Raw genomic sequence first — 9,241 nt, forward strand, 5'->3', positions numbered from 1 at the left:
TAAATACAGGATATTAGTGTTCTAACTTCATGTTGGTTTAATTATTCTCACTTTTGATGCCCTTCTACAAGTAGTAGAATAACTGATGCTGTGATTATTGATTTCTCAGTGTATGGAGTTTCTCTCCTTTAGAATTGCTAAGAAACTAAGAGAAGAATGGAGAGTCATTTGGACATAGATTAATGGACATATACTTAATGTGGATCCATAGGGATTTTCTGAATTTCTCCGGTCATTATATGGCTAGTATCAATTCCTCAGGAAGCTTGGCAGTCATTTTTTCCTCTTCAAAACAGTTTTGTGGTAAGAATAAATCTCTAGGGATGTAGAAAGTGTCAGTTGTTTGGATTCATAAGAATACTTCCCTCAGACTGCAGCTGTTAATACCACCCTTTCTCTCTCAAGTAATCTATGATGTCTGGGACTGGGAGGAAATAACTTAGAGAAGGTTTGTCAATATACTCTAAAAGAAAATATCATAGATGTTCCCATTCTTTTCAAGTTCAACTTGTACCCCACTGGAGGTATCAGTATTTCATGTTGATGAAAACAAATGGGAGTGAGGATGTGATTTGATCAGATTTGATGAGTTTTATAGGAGGAAATAGAACTCAGTAGTAGCTGATAAAAGTGCTAAATAAATGAAAATAAACCTAAGATGTTCTGAAACCCTTGCAGAGACACTCTAGCAGTTTTCATGATTCTATGGATGGAAAGGAGAGTTACACAAATGTAAGTCTTTTCATCTATTGTCCTGGGAAATGTAAAATGATCATTTTGCTCAAGAAAAGAGCCTTTTAATAATTTAAATATGTAAGTAGACTCTGTCTTAGAAATATGAGATTTTGAGTTTGTGAATGATAATGGACACTTATGAAGGTATTTGTGTTCATTGGTACAAAATATCTCCAGACTTGGAAGGCAAAAGTCCTCACCATAAATGTGAGAATGAGTATGAAAAAAAAAAAAAGACTTGACACACAAATATTAGAATGAATCCCATGAGAAAAAGAAAAGGACATATTTAGACTTATCATCTAAATGTGATAATGTATAGAGAAAGAAGTAAACCTCCCATAAAAAATCAAGATATGGGGAGCAGACAATGATAATTATTGGCGCTCCTTGTCAAAAGATACAACATGTAGTTGATAGCTTGAGCATCTGGAAGACAACCATGTCTCTTTAAGTTACCTTCATATAACAGGAAATGTCATGCTCTCTTTGTTTTATGGAATATAAACTTATTTCTAAAGCTGATACTTACTACCTGACCACATCCACAAACTAGATTTTGTCAAGTCCTGGAGCTAATGTTAAAGGTTGGCATTTTTAAACTACAAATACTAGTATTATTAAAGCACTCTCTATTTGATTCCAACTTAAACCATATCTTTCTTGTTTCATATGCCTGAATTACTGATAGATACATTCATAGCATATTATAAGACAATGCTTCTCTCATACTATTTCCTTATTATTTTGTTAAATAATGGAATTTTATATTTTTATCTCACCAACTATATGTATGGTTTTTTGTACTGAATGTTTGGCTCCATAAATCTATATGTAGAAACTGTAATTCCAATGTGATAAGATTTGAGAGGTGGGTCATTTGAGAAGTAATTAGGTCAACAGGGTGGAGCCCTCACAAATGGGATGAGAGCCTCACAATAGGGTGGAGCCCTCACAAATGGGATAGAAGAGACTGGAGAATTACTTAGCTTTCTTTCTGCTGTGTAGAGATACAAGGAGAAGACAGAAATCTGCAACCCAAAAGATGGCCCTCACCAGAATCTGACCACGCTGGCACCTTGAACTTTGACTTTCACCCATCAGAACTGTGAGAAAATAATTCCTGTTTTATAAGCTGTCCATTCTGTGGTACTTTGTTATAGTAGTCTAAACCAATAAAAACAGGGGCTTTGTATTAATTGAAACACTTGCCTGGTACCAACTATTTGATTACCTATAGATCTATATCTTACAATTTCAATTCTCATTCACAAGTTATCTAATTACGAGCTTTAATAATTGATGTCTATTTTCAAATCCATTGTATTATATATACACATATATATAACTTTCTCTTAAGTTTTTCAATTTTATATATATCACAATTAATTAAAATGAATGTCAACTCACAGAATTGTGAGCAAAATAATTTTTTTTGTTTTATTTTAAGAGACTATGTTTCTAGATGTCTTGTTATGTAGTAATATGTGAAACTGCTACAGAAATAGATGAAATAATATAGAGACTAGATGCTGCCATAAACAAAATTTTAGGTATATGGTTTGAATTTGGGATGAGACAATATGTCTGACTGTTGATGTGGTAAGGAAATTGTTAAAGAAGCCTGGAAAATGGACACCTACATTATGTAATAACGAAATGATGAAAACTGTTAACTATGGTAACTTGGGGTGTGAAAAATGCATATAATGAGCTTGTGGACTTTGGCAGATGACTTCCAGGTAGAAATTGGAAAGTATCATTTGTTTTTTTTTTAACTGTCTACAATAATATGCAGGAAAGAGATGAGCTAAACTAAAACATTACAATCTGCATGCATAATTTAGAGAGAATATGGATTCTCTCTAATCAGAACTTTCTGATTTAAAAAATAAAACATTTTATCAATTCTATGATTTCAAGGTTGCAAAAGATCTTAAAGCAAGAAATAGCCTCAGGTTCTAAATAAAGTGAAAGATATGGCTAGAGACCACCGGTAAGATTTCTGAATAACTTCAGTAGTTTCCTCTCTGCTAGACAAAAGGACTTCTAAGAATCTTAAGAACATTGTCTCACAGCAATCTAACATGCCCAAAGTTTACAAAAGCCCCCCCCCCCCAGAAATAACTGTGGGTGTGGATAGTAATGCATGCAGTAAAGACAATCAGGTTTAGAGGAAACCCACAGAATGTTTAAGGAAGTTATATTAGTGAGAGCAATGCTAGCTTGAATTAAAAGGATCTTTCAGCACCTGGCACGCTGAAGCCAGAAAGCAGGATGAGAAAGATAGCTTCTAACATGGCTTATTTTATATGGAAAAAAAGGAGTTTAGATCATAAGACAAAAGTCCATAGACAATATTGGATGGACATTGTGTACTTTTAGGATAGAACATAGTCATAAGAAATATTTCATAACTCCAGAATAGGGAGAATTGTGTGGCTGGTGGGATTTCAACATTTCTATGGAAAAGTGCCTGCCATGTATGTCCCATTCTTCCCATTTTCAAATGGAGTAAGTATTACTATTACTTTGTCCTATATCATCTATGTATATTGCTTGCATACTGAATTGATAGCAAAAATATCTGAAAAACTAAATGTGCATACAATTTTAAATCATGAAATTCTGGATTCAGTGTGTGATGCTATAATTAGAAGAGACATTTGGAGGTGTTAGGAGTCAATATGTGTTTTTTTCTATTGTAAGAGGTCCATAAATTATTGGGATAAGCAGGAGGCATTTTGTAGATTTTTGCATTATGTTCACTATTCTTTATATTCACACCCTTTGAAATTTTTCTTCTTTACTGACTCTGGTAGCTCCTTTCCATACTAATTCTAGTACAATATGTTTCCAGACTTCTTTGGCTGATGAACAAAAGAAAACTCAAGCGAGTAGAGTCTGTATAAGTATTTGCACAATTGAGCTTGCCCTTATTTTCTGTTCTTAATGTCATATAATGGCGATATTAAGAACTACTGACTAGTATGCTGTAAGGGAAGAGACAAGTAACCCATTTGCAGTGGTTGTTTCAGTCAATAGCTTGCCAACTTCCAGACAAGTGAATTAAACCACACTACCTTATTTGTTGACCTAATAGACCTCCTCCTTATGAGCCAGTTCAGTCAAGTTTGGCTGAGCCAGTTCAAATGTGAACAATAACCCAACACACAGAAACTTAAGGAAAATGCATACTTTTTAAGAATCTATTTGAGGGTGTTTTGTTATAACAAAAGATAATTGATATCAATGATGATTCATATTTTACAATGCATTTTAAACCAGACAATATAGACATATCCAATGCGATTGGCCTGAAAACAAAAATTATTTTACAGGATATACTTTTATTATATTAATATTAAAAATATTTAATAATTTAAATAGAGTCAGTAGGCAGGAATATAGAAAGAAAGAAATAATTATCTCAGAACTTCACACTAAAAAGAAGATATTTCAATAAGACAGGTGTATACTCTTGCAGTAGAGTCTGTAGAATAACTCTAAGGGTTGGCTAATTACAAGGGCACTGAACATTTACAAATTATTTTCCAAGAGAATTTAGAGTTGAAGCAATGTTACAAGAGATAAAGTCAGTATGAAAAATATGTGCAACATGTATAGTGCAATCTGTCAAGAAGGTTAGTGATGAAATTATTCTATTCAGTCACAGAAGTAATTACTATGTCACTACAATGTGCAAGGATCCATCTTGGGTTATAAAGGTACAAAGGCACAATCTATTTGCTTAAAGAGCCTACCATCTACCAGGAAATTAGAAAAGAAATTTAGGAGACATCAAGCTTAAAGAAAGCCTGTATTATTCTTATTTGTTTATTATTTCAAGATAGAACATATCGGAAAAGGATGTGTAGCTAGAGTTACATGATTTCATATACAGTGAGAGACTGGGGTTGCATTGCCAACAGGTTCGTAGGCATGCAACAGAAGGAAATTGTGACTTTTAATATTAACATCTCATTATTTCTCTTTTTATTCTGTTTACTCCATTCAATGGAAAAATCTGTCTATGGAGTTATGATACCACTGGTCAGTGGTATAGTGATTCCACCACACTGCTTAGCCAGTTTGTTATGTATTGAATTTTATACCTAGTATATAGGGTGGACAAAAATCTATCAATATGGCCAAGCAGCTTTAGGTAGGCTAACGCTACTTTAGGCTTCTCTCTAATATCTTAGGTTTATTTCAGTGAAAACTGCAAGTAAGAGACACATAGCCAAATCCTCTGATTTTAGCGTGAAAGAGCTATCCATTAGAAAAACGTGGTTGTAAGCCCACTATATTTAAAAATAAATGAGTTAAATTGCTGACTTTGAGTGAAGCTATAGGAGATTACTTACATACTATCTAACACGGTTACCATTTTGTAGGGTGGCACCTTTTTATGGTCATAGATAACCATCTGGAAAGATTATTGACAGATTATTGCTAATGGGATGAAAAAAGTTTGAATATTCAAAATCTCTCCACACCATGACAAAAGACATAATTTAATTGTGATTATCTTTTATTAGGGCTCGGATTCATTTCTTTTTTCTTTTTTTTTTTTTTTTTTGAGGCGGAGCCTCGCTTTGTCGCCCAGGCTGGAGTGCAGTGGCGCGATCTCAGCTCACTGCAAGCTCCGCCTCCCGGGTTCCCGCCACTCTCCTGCCTCAGCCTCCCGAGTAGCTGGGACTACAGGCGCCGCCACCACGCCCGGCTATTTTTGTTTTTGTATTTTTAGTAGAGACGAGGTTTCACCGTGTTAGCCAGGATGGTCTCGATCTCCTGACCTCGTGATCCGCCCGCCTCGGCCTCCCAAAGTGCTGGGATTATAGGCGTGAGCCACCACGCGATTCGTTTCTTACAAAAGGTGTTCAAGTAAATTTTCCTTTTTCTTTATCTTAAGTGAGACAACGATGACACATTTGATAAATGTCATTCACTATATGAAATTATTTAAGTGAGTGAAAGGATTTCAATTCAGCCATTGAATATAAAAGCTTGTTAATTTGTTAACAGAAGTATGTAATTAAAATTTTATACATAAATTTTAGAAATTAATATATAAGATTTATGTATAAAATATTTCCGATACAAATAAAATCATACAGATAATATCTGTTTAATTAATTCATTAACTTGATGTATTGCTATATTTCCTACTGTTTTATTGCTCACTTCTTAAATACTTAAAATATTCAGCACCAAATATGTCAGTGATATGTGAAGAGGTTTCATTGGAATTCTTCTAATAAGATTTTGACCATTTTAATATGTTAGAGAATTCCAATGTCCCTAATCATTTTCGAAGAATTTAGTCAACTTCAGAGGAGAATAGTTTGGTCTAGGCTTGGGTGTACTTCGCTTATTTATTAAGATTCCCAAAGGATATAAATAAGGAAATTCAATATTGAACAAACAGTGCCCCCCTACCCACCTACCCATATTTAATAAAAACATGGACTTTCCATTCATATCCCCAGATAATTATAACGTCAAAAATCTCTGGAATGTTCTTAGTTCTTCCCTCATGGTCTGCTCTTGTCAGTGACTATGTTACCATAGCCCCCATTTGTTTTCCTTCTCGCCATCAAAATGGTCTGGTCTATCATGAGAATAGTAATCCCACTGTCATTATTCAGCAGAAAGTATCAAATTCAGCAACTGTTATTCAACAAAAATCGAAATAATATGTTTACATGATGTTATAATTTTGAGGCTGGATGCTTTTCTTTTTATGTTCAGGGGTGAGGACCTTGGTGGCTGCCACTATACTTGATGCTACCTTGATGTAGGCTCCGTTGGTTAAGACAGCAGAATTGGCAGAATTTATTTCTTCATGCTCTGTTTGCAGCTGAATCATTTTCGTGAGATGCAGGCATCAAAGAAGATACTGAGCCTTAGTGTGACTTGTTATGCAGTTTGATATTGTAAACCTTATGCTTTCAACAAGGTAAGGTTTTGGCCTTATTTCATTATTCAGTCCTGTTCTGCAATACAATTGACTATTGTCTTTGTTTTGTATCTTCCTGCCAGCTTCAGAGCAGAGATGATTGTCATTGTCACCAGAGTGATAACACCACAGATACAACGTTCTATCTTTTATTGACAAATGCCTGAGCCTTCACAGTATCAAGGGTGAGGAACAGGAACAATTGGTACACTCTACTTCCTCTTCTGCATGAAAATATGTCACAAGCATTGAGTCAACACCATTTTCACAAGTGAGAAGGTGAAAGGGGCTAGAGTAGTTCATTTTTCAGTCTGAACAATGGGGGTCTTCTCACAACCTATGCATCAACATTATGATAGTTTTAAGTACTGTTGTCCATTGCTAATTAATGACTTTTTTCTGATACTATTTGACTCTTTTTTTTTTTTTTTTTTTTTGCAAGCAACTTGTATTCTCTATTATCTTTTATTAGGTCTTTAATTACTTAAGAAAAGTAACTCTTCTCAATACTTAAAGAGAATCTTTTTCAACTATGTAACTTCTCTGTATTTACCTTTCATCATTTCATATTGAATAGGGATCATGTTTAATCAAGTGTTTTACACTTTTTCTTTCCTTTTTTTTTCTTTTCTAGGAACTTCCCACAGAGAAATTGTAAACTAAGCATTTTTGACCTCCAACTAATTTCGGGACACGTCAGAGGACTCGTGGAATATCAGAAGGTGTCTGAAAATGAAAGATATTAAACTAATTAGGCTTATTTGATATGTTAAATTATATGGGAAGCACTGTAAAATTTAAAAATCGATGTTTAATGTTTGAATTATATTTTTATGTATCTGTTAATATATGCTCCAAAAATTGTATGGAAATTCTGGAAATCTGATATATCTGCCATAATGTTGGTTATTATGTTAAAATGTCATAAGCCACAGTAAAATATCAAATTTCCTTGTCGTTAGAGTCATTTTATAATGACCTATCGTGAGATCTTTAACCATAGTAATTTTAGGTCTTATTGTCCACAGTTAGTAGGTTCTTCTAATACTATTTGAATATTTTTTTGCAAGCAACTATAATTCTAATGTGTTGCAACTTCAAATAGATCAATAAAAAATATTCTGTAATACCGGTTTCTGATAATTTTAAGATTACATCATTACACTGATAAGAGTCTTCAGAACTCTAGTGAAAAAAACTAATGGCTTTGTGAAATTATTCCAAAATTTAATAGAATAATTAATTACATGGGACTCAATACACTGATGAGAATAATATATTTGTGGATTTTTGTTTGAAGTTTCGCTGTTTTATTATTTTAATATTTCTTTTTTTCTAGATTTAAAGAAACTTTCTTTTGAATCTTAAGCTACCGATAACTTACAACAATTGGGTAAAGTATACTTTTGTAAACAGAATTAAAACATTTAACATCTCTTTTTAGCTAATCCCTGCAGAATTTAGAAAGTATCGGTGAGCATTTATTACAGTTATTTGCATAAATCCACCAAGAATCTGTTCTCTTTGTAACAGGGCACAATTGGAAACATTGTTTATATTACCACGGCTTTGATTATAATGTGATATTTTCAGATACAAAGTTTTAAGAACCTAAGGTTGACTTTATGGAGTCAATATTGGCCCCTGAAAAAAATTAACTTGTTAACTTGAATACATAGTGGTTTTCTTACAGTGGTCCTAGCCTTGCCGTGACTAAAGAATGTTACTTCCTGAGAGGGTCAGACACCCCAAGATACTTTGGTGAACTCAGCAAGAGAAAAATTCACTCAAATATATAGGTATTACAGTCTGATAGTGAGTCCTCAGCTTCTTAGCTTGAAGAGGATTTTAAAAGTCTAATCTGAGATCCCTTATCAAAAGTTTCAGCAGAGCAGACTTAAAAAAAACATGATGTAGTCCATTGCTATTATTGCTGTACTCTTGTAAACAGACTAAGTTTGATGACACTAAAGTTATTTTGCAATAAAATTAATGTTACTTTGATATATTCCATAGAAATCATTATGACTATATAAAGAGAAAAATTATGCTTCAGAAAAAAATTACAATACATCTGTTATTGAATAGCAGTCCTTTCATTATTTTCAAGTTTCATTATCTCCTTGTAGACTGGACTGGATCCTGAATTCTTCCACATGCCTCGATTTAATTTTCTCCCACTCTTCTGACTTGGAATTGTTAAGAACAAGAACTGCTCTATTCTTGGAACCCTGCAACCTGGAGATGGACAACTTGATGTAACTTCACAGGCATCCCTCATGCCTGATACATGAACCACAGGCAGTTCACAAAAATACCCAATGCCATAACCACAGACTTTCAAACTGTGAACCAGGAAAATATGCTTTGAACTCAAACCTAGAAATCTTATTGATTAACTTCTCCCTGGACTGAAAGACTGAATTCATCATTTATTCTAGTAATTGACCTTTCTTTTCCTTTTGTTTCCATAGAAATACTAGTTGCTTTGGTTCATGAGGACTTTGGCTACCTATCATATTCCAGTCTTTTGGTGTTATCCTC

General features: G+C 33.7%; 1 long non-coding RNA gene across 1 annotated transcript; it reads left to right on the top strand.

The window, feature by feature from the left end:
- The first annotated feature begins 1,719 nt into the window (after positions 1–1,719).
- Positions 1,720–9,020, top strand: LOC134739118 (uncharacterized). Its single transcript, XR_010125626.1, has 5 exons — positions 1,720–1,843; positions 6,781–6,882; positions 7,332–7,419; positions 8,037–8,090; positions 8,827–9,020. It is a non-coding gene; the product is annotated as an uncharacterized LOC134739118 (long non-coding RNA).
- Positions 9,021–9,241: the final 221 nt, after the last annotated feature.

This window comes from Pongo pygmaeus, chromosome 2 (assembly GCF_028885625.2).
Source record: "Pongo pygmaeus isolate AG05252 chromosome 2, NHGRI_mPonPyg2-v2.0_pri, whole genome shotgun sequence".
Classification (NCBI taxonomy): domain Eukaryota; kingdom Metazoa; phylum Chordata; class Mammalia; order Primates; family Hominidae; genus Pongo; species Pongo pygmaeus.